We start from the raw sequence: 19,485 nt of genomic DNA, 5'->3' as shown, positions 1-19,485 counted from the left end.
TTGCATCCTTGCGAATCATGTACTTGCCGTATGTGTATAGTTGGGGCGGCTGTTCTCCGCCGGTGTCTGGCAATTGTTGGGATGCATTCTGGACACCGTTTGCTGTTTCATTTCGAATGTTCTGAGAAAAAATGGAAATGCGTTTTTAACACCGGCTTGCGTGTGGTATCTGTTTGTATTTCTTCTCTGCAATCAAGGTTCGTACTAGAAAATTTATTCAAAACACATCTTAGAAGATGACTCAAAGGTCCATATTATTACAAGGAGGTCATTCTATTTCAATCGTTTTCTGAGTTGTTCAAGTGAGCGATAATCCCCTGTTGCCGGCTTCCCCAGAAAATATAAGGTGATATATACTCCGCGAATATGGAAAGTTGAATGCCGAATGTGCAGCAAAGTTATCAAGTATCTGCCATGAAAGCTGGATTACAGGTTATCGTATCCAATGACTTTGTTCACCGCGCATTGCCTAACATCTATTCGTGCTTAAAGAGCAAAGTAGATCTACACCAATGCTCCTGCATTGCTAAATGTTGGTGATCATATTTATCCAGCGATGCGTGGACGTCGCTGCCCCTGGAGCAGGTGTGGCTCGGACTCCGGGAAACTTTTGGCAGATTAGGCTCATTTTTTCATAAGAAAGAGCAATAAAGCGCATTGGATCTCATCAACATTTTATGCGTTAATTTGCATCGATGCCTAGTTGTATGAACTTAAGTATAGCTTGATGACTGAGAAAAACTGACTTTAAGATGCTCGCCAGAAGCACATTTTGGGAGCGCGATCGATGTGCTTTTCACCAATATCGAGCAGAAACACAGAAAACGCAAGCTGTTAACATTTGGGCAGCTTATGGTGAAAAATGTTTATTCTTTAGATAGATTTTCAGAGTTGGTTTAAGCTCTCCCAGGCATAATGATTATATGCAATATAGGCGGTTTTGATTGTCTAATCAAGATTCTCTGACATCCTGCTGTTCAGGTTGTACCTGACTTGTAAGCACATACATTCCAGGTATCTGGTAGTTTTGAAGGCGATTCATTTCTGCGCCCAACTCACATTTTTGGATGGCTTTGCCGATCTAAATATTTGTTGATGATAATGTAGGTAAATATTTGACGAAGATGGCAGGAAGCGTCGGACATTACTGCAGCTCGCTGAACATTTTACGGCATCCGAGCAAGAAACGTACATCGACAAACGCGGATCACCGCTCGTCGAGGCAGCGTAGCGAGTCTTCCGCCCGCAGTCCCAACCTCGGCTTGCAAAACTCGATCTCAAAGACGTTTTGCTGCGTGCAACCGACTGCCCAACTGACGGCTAACGCTGTCGTAGCTCTGCTCTAGGCCTGTCAAGGTGGCCATTGTTTCGCCAGGGCGGCTTCGGCCCCGGCGGGGCTGGCCAGGTGCGCATCATGTGACCGGTTTCGGGGCGATGACGTCATTTCGCGCGATGACGTAATTTCGGGTGCGGTCGACAAGCGCACGGCAGGAAAGCCGCTGCGGTACGGCCAGCTGGTCACCTGGATCAAGTCGCTTCAGCAACATGGAATATTTAGGCTCCTGGCCCGGTTTGTGCTTCTATTAACGGGCACCTTTCGTGAACAGCATCTATAACGATCGCATACAACTGGCGTGATATTGATGGGCCTTCCGCATTGAAATCCATGCATTTAAACTGTTCTGCGTGATTGGTAGTGCGTCCGATTGAGGACCGCGCGTTCCATGTTCGAATTCCATGCATCGCGTGAGTAACTTCCCGGCCCTATGGCGACAGTCGGCATGAATACTGTGACACTAATGACGTTAGCGGCTTCGAATGTTCAAGAAGTAGCTACAGCAAATGTTTTACTCAAGTGTTGACCCAGAACAGGCCTTTAATTTCTCATATGCATCCAATGTCAAACTACACATTGAGTAAATGTTACATGTGGGTTCCGGCCGCTGGATCTGAGCAGCCTTAGGTGCAACAATGGGAGAGCAAAAAGTGGATCTGCCCGAGTTTACCCAGCTGCACAAAATGCGTGCCAAACCATATTGAACACAGCCGTTCGTTGTGGGCCACATCTCCGGTCAGCGCTGGGCTCACCGTGCCACATCCTGGCCACTGTTTCAACGGCCACACAGAGGCTCTTGAAATAAACCGCCACCGGTGGACGCGTGACGGGCAGACTTTTACCCGAACGTGTCCGTTTTCAAACGACACCTCGCCGGCTGGCAGCGGCCGGTTTTCGGCGCAAACAGGCTGGCAACGGTACTGGCCCGTGGTGCAGGACAACGCTAACTGTCCTGAGAGTCCTGCCACCCTCAGCCGAGGATGTAGCCGCCGACGACGACGGTGCGACAGTGGTGCACTCTGTGTGCACTGAGTGTCCTGTTCTCTAAGTGTCCCGCACCCTGAGTGCTCTGTACCCTGAGTGCTCTGTACCCTGAGTGTTCTGTACCCTGAGTGCTCTGTACCCTGAGTGCTCTGTACCCTGAGTGCCCTGTACCCTGAGTGCTCTGTACCCTGAGTGTTCTGTACCCTGAGTGCTCTGTACCCTGAGTGCTCTGTACCCTGAGTGCTCTGTACCCTGAGTGTTCTGTACCCTGAGTGCTCTGTACCCTGAGTGTTCTGTACCCTGAGTGTTCTGTACCCTGAGTGCTCTGTACCCTGAGTGTTCTGTACCCTGAGTGCTCTGTACCCTGAGTGCTCTGTACCCTGAGTGTTCTGTACCCTGAGTGCTCTGTACCCTGAGTGCTCTGTACCCTGAGTGCCCTGTACCCTGAGTGCTCTGTACCCTGAGTGCTCTGTACCCTGAGAACCATGAGACGACAGCGCCGCCCCTGGCAACCTTGATTTCACAGTATGAAGACCACTGACGGCCCTGAGCCACGGTGTGGCCCCTGGCGACTTCGATTTCACAGCATGGTGAACGGTGACGTCTCAGTTTGGTGACCCCTGACGTCTCTAAGCTGGTGGTGTGGTACCGGTAACACTTAGTGACCAAGTGCAGACGCCGTTGTCACCAGTTTTCCGGGATCGCTACCCAAAGACTGCCTGTAGCAAGTTTCTTGTCAGGAAATCACGCCGTCATAGAACAATTTAGGCACATTTATATAGCCTCTTTCCAGGTTATGTGAATTGGCTCCGATGCCATTTCCTCTGCCGGTTTGCGTAATCATGTGTTATAACTTATCATACACACGGCACTCGCACTGAATAGCACATCAATCACGGGTTCAGTCCCGTTGGTAAACCTAAAACTTAGCACGAGAAAATTCAACAACGCCTCGGGAGCACACTGAAGCATGCGTGTGTGAGCCCGCTTCCTCTTCTCGAAAGCTGGAAATTTGTCGTTAGCGTCGAAATTTATATGCAAGACGTGGAAAATGTCTTTTGAGGTCTGTGCTGCGTGATATGGGCGACCACGTGTCACGTTTACAGGACAATATCAATGTGCTGGCCTAGTTAGAAGCATCGAATTGGCCGGTAAAAAATTTGACGCTGCTCTCAGCTGAAAAATTGCTCCATGAAAGGTATTGATAGTGAAGTTTTCCAAACGCATTTTTTTAAAAAACAAGGACGTTACCGCTGAACTATAATTTATGTAATTTCTTCTTGCTGTCTGCTGCATAAATGCGATGTTCGGCCTGCTTGGAACGGAAGAAAAGAAATGCAGTAAATATCGCTTCGATCTCGTAGCTCGTTTTCGGAAGCTGTAGAGCAATGGTCTTGAACATATACATTCGCACGGAGAGAAGCGTGGTGGCCTGCTTCAGTGTGCGCCAGGCGGAAACACCATACTTACTCCTGTGGGTCAGCAACGCCTTTGCTATGCTGGCTTGGTACCATTTGGGTAGTGATGCATCCAGCCCACTGCCGCATCTGCTAATACATAATGTCAAAGTTATCGCAATGTTGCACTCGACCAAATTGTAAAAATGCAATACCCAAAGGTATTTCGGCCTGTCTGTGTCTTCGCTGCCTCCTAAGTTCCGCGCCGAAATAACCGCCCGATTTCCGGCTGATTGCCCAGCGGTCCGGCCGTTCCGACCGTTTCGCTGGGCGTTCCGGCCGTTCCACTGGGCGCTCCGACGGCCGCCTCGCCCCCTCGGTGGTCGTCGCGTCCCTCTGTCGTGCTGTTGCAGACGTCAAGCCCGCTGCACGCGACAGCCGACAGGAAAGTCTCTCCGACCCTGCTCGGCGCCAGCTGATCGGGCGTCGGCCGACGCCATGTTTGGCGAAGAGCGCGCTCTTTTACTCGGGAGCGGGGTTCAGCACCTGGCCGGCGAGGTGCCCACTCGGCTACACGTGGACTTGCCCGTGTATGTCTGACTGGCTGGCCGGGCCGAGGCATGTCCTCGAGCCCCAGCAGAGACGACAGCTGATCTTGTCGTCTCCGATGCAGGTCCGTCCCTTGGGCGCACAGCTAACCTGGCTAGAATCGTTCTCGCAAAGGTGTTCCCTGCTTCTAAGCCAGCGTGTCGTTGAAGACATAGACTCCAAACCCATGACCCTCCAAAAAAGACTGCACATAGCGCAAAGGTGCAGTGGTCCATTACTCTACTCTACTCTACTCTACGCTTATCCACACTTTTCTACTATACTGGCGTGCGCTCGTTCGTTTCGGGCGAGGGTAGACTCGGAAGATGTGAGCTGCTGTGGTGTCAGTGGTTGCAGCGTGCCGGTGTCAGTGTCATTCTCATGTGTTGGGATTTAGGGTTATCCAAGGTCGTGATGCTGACAGGCTATGACCTCAACCCGAATGACCTCACATCACAAATGGAGACTGATTTAAACCAGTTTTCTGCTGGGGCATCCAAAGCTACGTGATCTGACAAAGGCGGTGTTTGACATGATTTGACCAAGCCTTGCAGAGAGCCCCTCAGAGACGACTGGCAATGATCTTCCAAAGACTGTAGGGCATTGATTTGACTAACTAGCACCGCGTCTGTTGCGCTCCAACACATGATGTATCCAATTGGAAGACAAGTTACGAGCCGTAGCAGCACTAAAGATGTTTGCAATTTGCTTGCTGCATTACATCAGGCTTTTGAAGAACGTGCCTATTCATACAGAGCATAATCGTTGGATGCAGACATGTCATAGACATGCCCAGCTCCCAAGATTTCTTCGCGGGAACAGGTTCAGAAGCATCAGGGACACAGTTTTTCAAAGAATCTGGAAGGCAGCGGGAAGAAAAGTAGCAAACATCTCTCCAAATGCGGTAATTGTGTCCAATTTTGGCTAATTTTTTCCTAAGCTGGGGAGGCGCGCGCCACTCAACTGAAGGTGTTACCACGTCCCTGGTGTTCCACACAGTTAATAAAGAAAGGGGAACTATGCATAGGAACCTCTTGCGGAAGGCTCACCCAATTGCAGTTTCTTGCTGCAGCCCTGTCCCAATGAGATCTTGCCAAGATATGTCTTAGCTTGCAGAATGGAACATGGGGAATACACTCATGTAAATTTGGTCATTTCCGGCATAAATGTAATCTTGTGTCTGTGGTTTTAACATTCACTTGTGGCACCTCCCAGATCAAATTTGCTCCAAGACTGGTTAGTGGAGTGTCCGTCGGCATGAAAAATTGCTGTTCCGCCACAATATCCTCAGACTGACAGAAACCATCGTTCCTTTTTTGCTCGGTGAACTGCAAACGTATATTAGTTCTTACCGGTGGATTTGGTTGTTTTCCAAACGAATAATTATTTCAGCAGCTCCAAACACGGGCGAACGTAAGCATCCATGACCCGTCTTAGCCACAAGACCAGGGAGCACGTCATGAATTGTATATATTTAACCTAGCTTTTTCCTGGTTACATTTATTTCGCCATACACACATTCGGACCAAGGCAATGGAAACACTGGATAGCGCCGAACCGAACCTACAACACTGACTTTATGGAATGGTCTTAGTCAGGTGGCGTTTTTGAGATTATCATTTTGAAAATACCTTGTCAAAAATTAGTTGTGTCAATGTGAGCCGGCTCTAATTACCATAGTTTTTAAATCTAGGATAAAGGATGATGATCTGCAAAATAAACCAGCCCGTAATTGTTCCAGCATATCAATTGACGCTGTCACCTGACGGTCTGTTTATATTTGCGCTGAGGTTGTTACTATATGCACAGCTGACGGGAAGATCACAGATCAGCTAATACGAAATTGCTTTAATCCAGAGTAGGCCACCACCCTGGTTCTGCGCATTTCATTTCTGACCCAGTCATCTGCCTGCCTTTAGAATTCGAGCACGGACGCAGCTTGATTTCAAAATCTCAAGAAAGGTGCCGTTTGTAGGAATTTGCAACTTGCAATCAAGTAGAACATGACAGCAATGTATGCAGATTCTGCAAATATATCCCTGATGTGCCACCTCCATCCTGTCAATGGCAAATAGATAAGCTAGCTTTTGGATGCAAACCTGACAACATTTAAGGAACGCCCTGGTAGCTGGAACTCTAACAGTGTTAGTACTACCTTGTAATGTATCGGAGGATTGCAGGCCGTGGTCGGCCTAGCCAATGTCACCGCACCAGAGTAGGCAAGTTATTCGTACAAATGGGTAATTTCATATAAAATACAACCCACTCGAAGCCTAGAATTCATCCATTTTGAACAGCAAAGGGGTTCATTTCATTCTAGACAGATACCGAACAAATGGTGCAAAGGAAAGCGGTAAAAATCATGTGCTTTATTTGGCAGCCTAGTTCTCTGTATTTGTATGTATGAGGAGACAACTATCAACTTCTGCGTGTGATATGCCTCTGCATACATAAAAACACTCCTGCACATGGAATGCACGAAACTTGCTGAGCAGAGTTCGTTGCTTATATCCTCACTTCACCATTCAAACTGTGCAGCTTCAGTTCATTACATAACATTTCCCGTGCCTTTCTCATACAAGACCACGAAGGGTTTTGCGTTCGTACTGACAGTACTGTGGCCCGACCGCCCCGGGCCAGACTTTTGTCTTCTTTGGCCCGTTTGCCAGCTGATGTTTACCTGCCACGCGCTTGAAGCAACTGTCGCGGTCGATCCATTGCTGCTGGATCACTACTCCGGAAATATATATATATATATATATATATATGTATATATATGATATAATATAATATAATACAATGTATACGTATATATTATAGTGCACGTGATTGGTTAGCTAAAAAGATTTACGTTAAACAACGTAAATCGATAGCACCCAAAGTAATGCGGGTGCGAGCAATTACCTTGTTTGTCAGTTCACGTGGTTGTTGTTGCATTGCAGTATTAGACAAAATATAAACAAGATTTACAAGTTCTTAAGACATTTGTGACACGACACTGAAGTAAATTACATATTTTTGAATAGCAATAACTGGTTCAGGCAAGACAAGGCTTGAGGTCCTGGTTTTTCGGCATTGTGAGTTGGGAGATAATATGTAGGCATTACTCGACCTCAATGTGTCAGAACCCACAGTTTAGGCGACGTCATCAAGGAAGCATTGGCTGTATTGGAAAAACACCGTCAATGTAGTTAAGGAGTTTTGTTAACATAGCCAAGGAATACTTGGGCGCCGTTTAACTAACACCTCTCGCCATCAAGGCTATTAAATATTATTAGAATAACGTCTCCCATCTCACAACACGTAAAACTGTGCGTAGTTAAAACGCTATTCATGATCTTTTACTCCAGCGTGCGCTATGCTGTCTGACACGCAAACGTAAAGGGCATATCGTTGCAGCTGGCATTATGTTCAAGGTGAAAGGTGCGCAGGAATTCAAAGCATCACTACGCCGCCGCATTGTCGCTACGCTGCAGGGAAATCCGGCTGCCAATCGCTCGGACAAACAGGACGCCGCATTGACGTGCGCACTGCCGGCAGCAGCATGCCGCAGAATGCCGAGTGGAGCTTTGTTGCGTGTGTGCCAATAGCGATCCCTGCTCCGCTGAGCTGTCAGTAGCGGCTGCCGGCTCCGCTGAGCTGCTGGTCGCCGTTGTCTGCTCCGCCGAGCTGGCTCCGCTAAGCTGCTGGTGGCCGCCGCCTGCTCCCCTGAGCTGGTGGCCGCCGTTGCCTGCCCCCTGAGCTGCCGGTTGCCGTTCCTGCTCCGCCGAGCTAGTTCTGCTGAGCTGCTGGTGGCCGTTGCCTGCTCCGCTGAGCTGCTAGTCGCTGTTGACTGCTCCGCTGAGCTGCTGGTCACCATTGATTGCTCTGCTGAGCTGCTGGTCGCCGTTGACTGCTAAGCTGAGCTGTTAGTGGCCGTTGACTGCCCCGCTGAGCTGCTGGTTGTCAGACTGTTGCCTCACCTGGCGGATGAACACCAATGGGCAGATCGATTGCGGTTTCGGGAAGCCCGCTGGATGATCGTGTGAGAGCCGTCTTGGAGAGGATTGTAATGGTGGTAATTTTGATTTTGATGGTTGGTTGCTGATGCCATTTACGGAGTGGAAAGTGGCACGTGGCTCTTGTAAGAGCAGAGAAATCAGCAGACATTGCAGCCGTCTTAAGGTGAAGGAGATTGGAGGGCGGTGGGGCACGATTGTACGTGTCTGGGAGTCCTCCGCTCCCGAGACTTGACTCCTCCCTCCCCCAGACGCCCTTTCTGTCCCCTTCTCTCGCACTCGGCGGGCTAAAAGGTCTCGGCACCGGTCCATCGCTGCAGCTCTCTCTCCCGACCATTCTCTGTCTAGCTCGGCGGCCTCATTTCATTAACCTCTCCTCCCTTCAACGAATCCTTCTGTTCATTCTCCTGTGGAATAGGACATCTCTTGGAGCAAATTTAATGAAAGCATCATCAAAAACGGAAGTATCATCAAAAACAAAATCATTGAGCTCCATGCAAGAGGCTCCCTTTCACCGTTCAGTTTCTCCAATTTCATGGTTTTTCTCTGGATAGCAGACCACACTGGTTCCAGGGGATTGCTAATGCAGACGCAGCCGCGAAACGAAGTCTCAGCTTGCCAACCCACAAAATCGCTTAGCTCTCTTTCCTCCCTCTGATCTTCATTCTTTTCCCTCTCTTTTCACATTCTCAGTATTTTCACCGTCTTCAATAGACCATTTCGTGATCTCCTCAAACATGAAGGGAATCAGCGCGCACGACGCTAAATGCACCACGCCAAACCATCACTCCAAAACTGGTACACCACACCAAACCGCTACTCCAACACTGGTACGCCACACCAAACTGTCACTCCAACACTGGTACACCACATCAAACCGTCACTCCAAAACTGGTACACCACACCAAACCGTTACTCCAACACTGGTACACCACACCAAACTGTCACTCCAACACTGGTACACCACATCAAACCGTCACTCCAACACTGGCACACCACACCAAGCCGTCACTCCAACACTGGTGCGCCACACCAAACTGTTACTCCAACACTGGTACACCACACCAAATCGTCATTTCAACACTGGCACACCGCACCAAACCGCCATTACAACACTGACACACCACACCAAACCGCCACTCCAACACTGGCACACCACACCAAACCGCCATTAGAACACTGGCACATCACACTAAATCGCCATTTCAACACTGGCACACCACACCAAATCGTCATTTCAACACTGGCACACCACACCAAGCCGTCACTCCAACACTGGCACACCACACCCAACCGCCGCTGCAACACGGGCACACCACACACACGTACCTTCCACGAAATTTTGCTGTCGGGACTCCGTGCAGGGCACACCTGGTTAGCACCTGTCTACAGTGCTGAACGCACGCAACCTCCGCCGTGTTATCCTGTCACATTACACGCACCGTCAAACACATTGTCCTCGTTCGCCCATATACCGACGCATGCGACAAACACGCTCAGCACATGAATGTGCATAAGCTTAAACTCGCACTTTCTGCCACTCAAGCTGACTTGTATTCTAAAAATGTGGACCTCCTCGTCGAATTTTTACGGACCACAAACTTGGATCAATATATCTACAAATGTTGCGAAGTTTTTCCCACACAAATGGCAGCGTGTAGATTTTCCTCATTGTTAAGGGCTTCCACGCACAATTTGGCAAAAACGTGCTTGTTTTTCCCATAAGACATCTGCTTTTTTCCGGTCAGTGCTTTCCCGGATTAATACACACATCACACCAAACATCACATCACACGTTACATCACACATCACACCAAACGGTGGCACCGGGCTGGCCTACCAGGGAAGCCTGCTTTTGCTAACAGGAGGCGGTCCGACTTCCTGGTCGCGATCAGGATTGCGAAGCCGGAGTCGGTCCTCCTGTTACAGCGCTGATGTCGGCCGGATACAACGGCTGAGCCGTGGTGATCCCTGCAGCGGCAATGGAGTGGTTCCGTTACACATTCGTTCGTTATTCAACGCAATATATATATATATATATATATATATATATATATATATATGGTACTTGATATATTAATACATTGTACTAAATTTATGCTTACTACTGAATTGCTTACTTACTACTTACTGCTTACTTACTACATACTAGTGCTCACCATACTTTACGTTATTTGCCTTCTCAAAAACGAAAATTACCGGTTTTACATGACTTAGCTTACACTTTCCCATGCTTTGTGGCGGATGGTATAAGCTGGCTTGACGTAGACTTAGACTGGCCTCCAGCCTTAAGTGTAGATGTAAATTCCTCGTTATAGTCACGTCGGGGCAAAACAAAACAGCCCTTGCGAGAAGACCTACACCTGAGGGGCGGGTAGTATGGCACTCTGCTCTACAACGAACACCTCAGTGACGCCAGACACCTGCACCAGAACACGCCCTGATTTTCACGTCTGCCATGAACACCCCAGCACCAAACTTGATTTCAAAACTATTTCAGTGAGGGTCCTGCAATATACTAACGAAATGAGGGGCCGGAAAATCGCCGCATTTCTACACACCAGGTAACTCCACTCAGACACGAGCCACCCTATGTCGCTAAGTCATAAGACGTGTGCGTACGAAAGTTGTGCCAAATATAGCAAATATTGTTAGATATGTTTGGACAAAGACCTGTGCCTAGCTTTGGTCGTTTGTGTTTACCCCTCTGATTCAAGCATTCCACTGGAGCGTGTTCCAGTAGAGGGCGATGCATTCCAGTGGAAAAGATTTTCAGGTAGATCGGTATCATCAGGATGACGGTTGGCTGATTAGCCGCAATGTTACTTCAAAATGTTTGTCCTAGTTTTGAATAGCAGGTGACCATGGGCGTCCCACATCAAATTAAATTAAAGGCATTATTCAGCGATGCCAATTGGCATGACTGGCGAGATCAAGGTATCCTTGTCTGTGACTGCCTAATATAAAAATACAGACATGTTCACTTGTGTATGTCTGAAAGCAGGATCCAAGGTCATCTGCATAAGCTGCAAATGGCTGAACTCGAACGTAACCGGGGTTCCAGCATAGCACCCGGGGAGGTACCGTAGCAGTCGCTAATGCTTCGAAGTGCAAGCACAGGACGCGAGAGCCGCGCAGGAAAGTTGTTTGGGAGACGGTTCTAATCGAATGTGATATGTGACCTTAGGGCAAAGTCATGGTCACCAAATGGCAAAAGAGGACAAATCTCGAAGCGAAGAGGGAGGCATCGTTTCCTCCCGGCCAAGGTGGTCCTCAAAGTGCTTTGCTCGGACGGCTGAGCAAGATTCTGTTTTCTGCACATCACGCATAACAAAATGGAAAACAAGCAAAGAGAACGCGTCGGGGCAAGTCCAGTGAGCATGTTTCGTGTCGGTCAACTTGGGCAAGGAAGTGGCGATTTTTTTAGAGAACGTTGAGATGACTGTACTAAGAAAACGTCGAACACATGTTACACATAAGAGAACACCTGCATAGGTGTCATCAAAATGTGTCCATATCTTAACAATTCATGGGGATTGCAATATGCTTGGAGATTTACCTCGAACATAAGCTCAGTCACTGACCTAAATCGTTCGGCACCTAAGTACTGTACACGGGGTGTGAAATGGATTAGCATGACACAATAGACACATAATTTTCGACCCGCACTCCGCTTTTTCGCAAAGCTCGTAAAGCCTTCAGGGACGGATCGCCCTTCCACCTCCTGGCCGAGCCTGGCATAGGCTCTATTTTCATTTTATTTCGAGTACACTAAGCTGCTTAAGTCGTTCACACGCCACATTGCTATAGCAATAATGTTATTACAAAACTATTCTTCATTAGATTGAGTGTTACTTAATTATACTGCTGTAAAATTCCAACATTCCAACAGAAGTACGACAGCTTAAAACAGATACGTGGAACTGTAAGCTTTATGTGCACTTATTGCCCCAAGAATCCCTCGACTTTGCGCGGACATGGGCCAAGAGACGGGAAGGGCCGCTAAATACCGGACAAACTGAATCAGGGTGTACGAAAACAGCTTGTGCACCAATTTTGGGGCCTAAACGAACGGCGAACACAGTTGCACATTATCAATTTTCCCATTGTTCGAAGGAATATTTGACATGCATGGCCTTCCAACCACGAGGTCATCCAATCACCTCTCATCCGATTTCTACCCTAGGCACCGGCCACAGCATTGAACACACTCGAACAATCTCGGGAATGCCGTCGGGTGGTGGTCGGAAAAAGCCTGAGTAGTGACGTATCTTAAGATTTGAAGAAAAAAAACGCTGTACCTTTATTCTTTGATCCTTGCAAATATGAGGAAACTTCATGCTAGTGAACAAACAAGCACATTATGACAAAACATACGAAGAATACATTTGTCCTGACAAGAGGTTGTTGGGATGAGGGGGGCAGCTTCCTTCTATCCAAAGATAAAGGAGGATACGTACCCCCCGCCCCTTTAGTGCAGCCCCTGGAAGCACCTTTTTGACATACTTCTATGCATACTTGGAGCTCCATACGACTTAGCGATGGCGTTGAGCTCAATATTTGCATTGGCCATAGTTGCATCATACCTCTCATCATAGAAGTGTTGTCCACACCACCCTAAAACTAGTTAACGTCACTAAAGAAACGAAAACTTCATTCATTTTCTAAACACACTGTCTGCTCGACCAAGCCTCACCTCACTGTGCTGAAGCTCACAAAGCTTCGCCGTTTGTTTAAGTGGTTGCCACACGCCATGCTGTGGTAGGACCTCTTACAGTGACCAGTGCTGTAACGTGTCACGGGTTTAACGAAGCCCTCAGCTGCTGAGGCTGCGTAGTGTCGCATACCTCTCCCCTGGCAAGGGGTGGGTGGGGGTGGGGGTGGGGGGTGGGGTGGGGGGGGGGGAGTACCGCTGGGAATCGAAGCCCGTACCTCAGCGCTGTTGCGGTCGGCGTCGGTTGTCGCCGCAAGCGCCGTTTCAGCGTCGTTTGCTGGCCGGTTGCCACCGCCACCTGGCGCTTTTTGACGGCGACACCGCTGCCATCTGGTGAGCATCTCACGCAGCACCATGGGCAAGACAGCAAGCCTGTCTATTCCACCTGAGTGCTACAGAAAAAAATCCTACCGACAGGAGTGCTACACCTAGTGCTTCTTCTGCTGCCAACATTTATACTTGATATCAGTGCCACCCGACAGGACTTATACTGCAAAAACTTATGCTCGTCATCACTCACGCTGAGAACATTCATGCCGTTATTCTTATTGTCGGCGAGGAACGAAAAGGAGACGTCCGACATAGCCGATAGTTGTATTTCATGCTCTGAGTCTCGCACAGCGTTTGTGGCGGCTAGCTTCCAGAATATCCCACTGTCAGACGTCCGGGGCGGGGAGATGTCCGGCGAAAGGGAGGAGCTCGATGTGACTGGGAGCCCGAACCCGCGGCGCCTAACACGGACCAGTCCTGGCGCGTCATTCCTTTGCGTGATATATAGAGGAGGGCTTCGGTCCTACATTATACACCACATTTTATCCGTCCCTTTTAACCCCTATCTCGCTTCATCCTGCATCCTCGCGACACCCCGCTTGTCCCGGGGCAGGCTGCATGCGTCAGCCATGAGTGGGCCGATAGCCTCGTGGGGAGGGGGACCCCGACCGGGTACCCAGCGCGCATGCGCGGTTAAAGCCCGACGGTTGGCAGTTAAAGCCCCAGATGCATGCGAGTCTGGCCGCGCACCTGGACTTCAGGCGTCCTCCCATACGCTACTTGAACCAAACCGGAGCTGTTCGCGAGGTGTGTGTTGTCGCGCTTCAATCCTGAAACCCCTGCGCGTTGTTGTTGTCGGCGCACTTGGTACCAAGAGTCCACCGAAGGCACTTCGCCACGCCCATGCAGCGGTTGGAGGTTGCCACCGTTTCTCCGGATCCTTCTTCAAACAAAAACGACCTTAATATTAATCACGCGGCAAGGTGAATTCACACAAATGCAATGCGACTTGCAGGACTCTCTTCGCTGGACCTTATCCCAAAGTCTGCACTTTGAGAGTTGACCTGCCTGTGCCGGGGGAGGGGGGGGGGGGGGGAGTGAGTCTAACTTGTCACACTATCAAATATTATCCAGGAAAGCTGGGCTCTCAAGAACATCTCATTAAGAACCGCCGGTAAGGCTGTAGCTGCTGCTGACCTGCCGTTTTCGAAGGGTTCTGAGATACTGTGACCTGTAACACTGCGGGTTTCTGCCCCTTTCTCAGAATGCAGTGGGTGGAGGATCTGCTGGGTCCCACCTGTTGCGGGAGGTACATCGTAGAGTCTTCCGGTTACCTGTTGCTTATTGCATGATATCCTTGTCCTTTTCCGGGTCAATCATCGATCTCTTGAGTCCAGTTCTATCAAGGTTCTGATTCCCAACGTATGTTTCGGCAAATTGGTTCAGTAAGGATATTTTTTCTGGGAGGAATTTTCTGTGTTTGTAGGGTGTCCTGAATTTCCCATTCCTGCATTGAATTCTCTTTCCCATTCTCTTCCTTCATTCTTCCCATTATTGTATGTGTATTATTCGATTTCTGATGAGCATAAAAACACCAGATCCGTTGTCTAATATCTAAAACGTCCTCGATTTACATGTGGTATCTTTTCGGTGACTCCAGGTGCGTACCTATGCTAGTTCGTTTCAAGCCCCCCCCTACCCCCCACCAAAAAAAACAAAAGCAGCTTGTCTCAGTAAGATGGTGGCCTGTGAGCTCCTGAATGTTCAGGATGCCAGAGAGATTGTAAATCATGAACAAACCAAGAACAAAAGAACTGTAAAGAATCAGGACGATGGTAGGATGTCAACACTTTGAGATGGCATGCTTGATTCAGAACAGTTGGGGTATAAGTTATAGGCTAAAGACATGCTTCTATGCCTTAGGTAGACGATAGGCATAAGGCACACCTCTATGCTTCGGTTTCCCCGCCTATGTCAACGCTAGACACTACGACCACGAGGGGTTTAGCCATCATTCGCGTGGCAAGCAAAGACGCTAGTGACCGAAACTGCTTCGTCTAACTCCAGTAGTAATGTCCTCATGAATAATAAACTCACGATAAGAGTTCTGTCAGAAGTGTGTCAGTGTCCAATCTGCTGACCCACTCTACGCATCGCCCACCTGCCGAAAAATCCATAATATCTTCACAGGAAGTTACCCGAGTCCGATACCCATGATCGCACGCCGCCGCGCTTATCAAGAACGCCTCCAAACGCCAGCGGCGGCGGCGCCACCGTCCACAATGGAATGAAGCGGACACTAATCTGCGGCATTTCAAACGCGCCGTACACCGTCAGCGATGTAGCGGTGACACGGCGGGGCGGGCCGGCCATATGGCTGCGGCGGCCGGCGCGGCCGCGGCGGCGCCATCTGGCCGGTGGCGGCCGCCGGCCGGGCTGGCAGCGATCAGCAGGAGCCAGCCAGTCGACCTGCCAGGCTGGTGTGACGGATGGACGCCGTTCCCGGCGAGTGGATAGCGTGCGGGATGGGTACCGCTCGGTGCGGGACACACATTGTGTGGGGAATAGATGGCTCTCGGGCGCGGTTCATTAGGGTGATGCTGAACGGCGCAAAAGACCTGATGTCACGGCTTCGTTAACGACGCGCTGCATGCCAAGATGTTTGAAACGAACACGTTTCTCCTCGGATTTCAGAGCAGCAAAATTCATGCCCCGAGCCTTTTGACACCGGCGTACTAAAAACATGCAAGCAGCGAGCGATAGATAATCGAGCCCAAGCTAACAAATAACTGGCTGGAACCGACGACATGTGGTCGGCTTGTTTCTGCCAGGCTCTGCCGCCAAGCGGCAGGGCAGTGAACCGCTGCTCGTCCCTAATAGCCCTGCTTGTCCCTTATAGCCTCGCTCCGCCCCTCGGCTGCTGCATGCCGCGCACTAGCGGTTCACTTCGTATAGAGTTGTGCCGTGCATCACTCACCCCTAACGGATGCAAATGCTGCTACTGTTTGACACCTGTAGCATTTGCAACTGCAACTGATGCAAATGCTACAGGTGTCAGATAAGCATCATTCACATCTGTTTTGTTGTTGTCATAGCAAAGTACACATGCGCCAAAGTCGTGGCGGCCAATACCCCGATTCCTTGTGCCGAAAATAGCCAACCTTTAAAATGCTATGAAGTACTGACGCCATGAGGATACTAGGCAAGAATTATGATCTCGATGATTGGTTGATCTCGACCTTAAACCAGAATCCTTCATATACCTCCGGTTAGTGGTTTTCAGCATAATTACTCATAATCCCCCCAAAAAAACAGTTTGTCAAGTCCTCTCTTTCGCAGGTCAAATTTAATGTCTTGCAAACAGTTCGATTTAGGACTTTGTGTGGCAGAGGTGTTGCTCGTTAATTACAGTCCAACAAGCTGCACCAATCCTTTTTGGTACGAGCTCTGCAGCATGGAGGACGGTCGACAAATCGCATGTAGCACTACCAAATAGTGTGTCTTTGGAAATTACATTTTATCATCATCATCATCATAATCATTTATTTATTGTCCAGTAACAACGCACAGAACGAAAGCAAAAGCAACACCGAACATAAACACTTAGCTAGGACATAGCTTACGCAAACAGTCAATCTTTTTACCATCTGGCTCGGTGTTTCTTTGTTGTTGTTTTTTGGGGCGGAGGCTATTGTTGGATAGCGGTCAATAGCAGCTGTATCGATTCACCAAAGCTGTAGAAGTGGCAGGGAAGGGTGGTCGTGACGACTACCTTTCAATAAAGCAAGGTAGTTTAGCGTCTTACAAAGTATGTTAAGTTCCAAATTTTTGACGGAAAGTGATACCTTTCACGGGCAATTATCGGTTTGCAGTTAAAAAAACAACTTACAGAGGCGCGTGGTTTTATGGGGGGGGGGGGGGGGGTCTTTTCTGTGTGAGTTACAATTGTTAGGCGTTTTTCTTTACGTTTGTGACTTTCTGTCAACAACAGTATATCTAACTTGGATCGAACTAAGTTTTACGTGTTGGGAAGGAAGGAAAACATTATTGCCTGGTCCAGATCTATGACGAACTGTAATGTTTCTTGCAACCATGTTGAGAATTGCGGGTTCATAAGCAGATTTTCACGACCTTTACAAGGAGATGACCCGAATGAACATAAATAACAGTCATCAATATCTGCTAGAACACAACGCCTTTCCAAAAATAAAGCTCACACAAGTTTCTATGTGAAAGCACTGGTTCCAGAACAGTCCACGCCAAGAGAAAACACCGCAATGATCGCAAATAACTGGATCAGTCTGTATCACGAGTGGCGTTAGCCGTCACAGAGTACGTGACCGTCCAATGCCGACCAGACGCGATACACCCTCCGGAGGCGACGAATCGCTCCTCCACACACTGGCGCACCGTTAGGACGCCAGCCGACGCCGTGTCTGAGACTGTACTGGCGAGGAGGAGGCGGTCACGGAGCTCCTAGAGTCACTCCGGCCGATCTGCCGGCCAGTGGCGTGGCGAGTGTGGAACGACGAGTGCGGGAAACGAGACCACACCGAGTGACGCGCTCTCGCAGCGCTGTCCGGACCACATACCGCAAGTCAGAACTGCATGGTCGGGTCGCAGCCGCAGAGCGCTGGTCACAAGCGCCAGACTGCTGACTGACGGTACGCTGGGGCCTCGGGCACTGCGCCGCTCGGACCTCGGACACTGCGCCGCTCGGACCTCGGACACTGCGCAGCTCGGACCTCGGACACTGTGCCGCTCGGACCTCGGACACTGCGCCGCTCGGACCTCGGACACTGCACCGCTGGGTCTCGGACACTGACGCGAGCGTTTGAGCGGAGACCTGCGCTCGTGAAGGCGAACATTCGTGGCTCAACGCGCCGCCATGCCTGACATCGGCGCGCTGGCAGCCCTCGACACGAACACGCCCCCAGCGGCGGGCTCGGCCTCTCCGGCGGAGGAGGCCGCCTCCTCCAGCACGCCGCACAAGTTCACCTACACCAAGAGTTGGGGCGAGGTGAGCAACACCCTGCGCCGCAAGCTGAGTAAGCGTCTCTCGGCGCTGAAGGAGAGCGATGACACGTCCGGCGAGGAGGAGGCCTCGGAGCGCGGCCGAAGCCCGCGCTGGCCGCCGCCGCGCTCGCCGGCGGCGCTGCTCGGCGCTGAGGGAGTGACCTCGGCGCGCAGCAGCCGCGCCGCCATCCGCCAGCAGGTGACGCAGGCGGTGGTGCTGAACCGCGGCGGCACCGCCTTCCAGGGCCTGCCGACGGCGAGGGACCCCGCCCGAGAGAGCCCCGGCAGAGGCCCCGCAGAGGCTCGGGAGCGGCCCGGGAGCGGTGCCGAGCGCTCGACCTCGCGCCTGTCCGAGGGCCGTGCTCGAGGGGCGCGCGATGTCGGGGGAGGCGACGCGACAGGGGATCACTCGCGCTTTGGAGCGAGTCAGCAGACGCGGGCGACGGCGGCGGCTGCCGCTGCCGCGGCGCGGGAGCGAAGCAACGGTTTGGATGGCTCGCTGCTGAGCAGCGGAACTCGGAGTAACAAAGGCAACGCAGATGGGGCATCACTGCTTGAAAGCGCAGCCGCCAGCGCCCAAGGCAGGAATGGCCCCGACGAGTCGCACACGCATTCGCAGAACGGAACCACCAAGGACAGACACCATCGTCTGGGCGAGGGACGCACGCCAGCGGCGCCAGCGCAGCACGCCGGAGCGGACGACGACGGCGACTCGGAGCGGTGCGCGGCCTGCGAGAGCGAGCGACGAGACGGTTCTCTCGCCGCCGTCGAGTCGTCGCTGCCGTCGCTGCGCTCCGACGTCACAGATGATGATCTCCGGTCGGTCAGCAGCCTGATGAGCGCGGCGTCCCCGAGCGTAACCTCTTCTCACGGAGTGGTCCCACACGCCGGAGGAGGTCCGCCAACGGCTGTCACGCATGCGGCGGAGGTGACCGGCGTGGGAAGAAGCGGTAAGCGAGCCGGCAATCTCCAGAACGGCGTCAGTGGCGAGGGAGCGTTCGCCAAAAACGGCTATGGCGGTCATGGCGGCAAGAAGAGGCACTTCCCGAAATCAGACATCATCGAGGAAGAAGACGAGGACAGAACGTCTCAAAAATCGATTCAACTGTCTGCCCCCAATGGATATGCTTCCTCGTCACGTTCTCCAACGAAAGAACAGCGAGATGCCCAATCCTCGATGAC

This window comes from Pollicipes pollicipes, unplaced genomic scaffold (assembly GCF_011947565.3).
Source record: "Pollicipes pollicipes isolate AB1234 unplaced genomic scaffold, Ppol_2.1 Scaffold_4219;HRSCAF=4965_pilon_pilon_pilon, whole genome shotgun sequence".
NCBI classification, from domain to species: domain Eukaryota; kingdom Metazoa; phylum Arthropoda; class Thecostraca; order Pollicipedomorpha; family Pollicipedidae; genus Pollicipes; species Pollicipes pollicipes.
The sequence above is the reverse complement of the archived record's forward strand: the minus strand, read 5'-3'. Positions refer to the sequence as shown.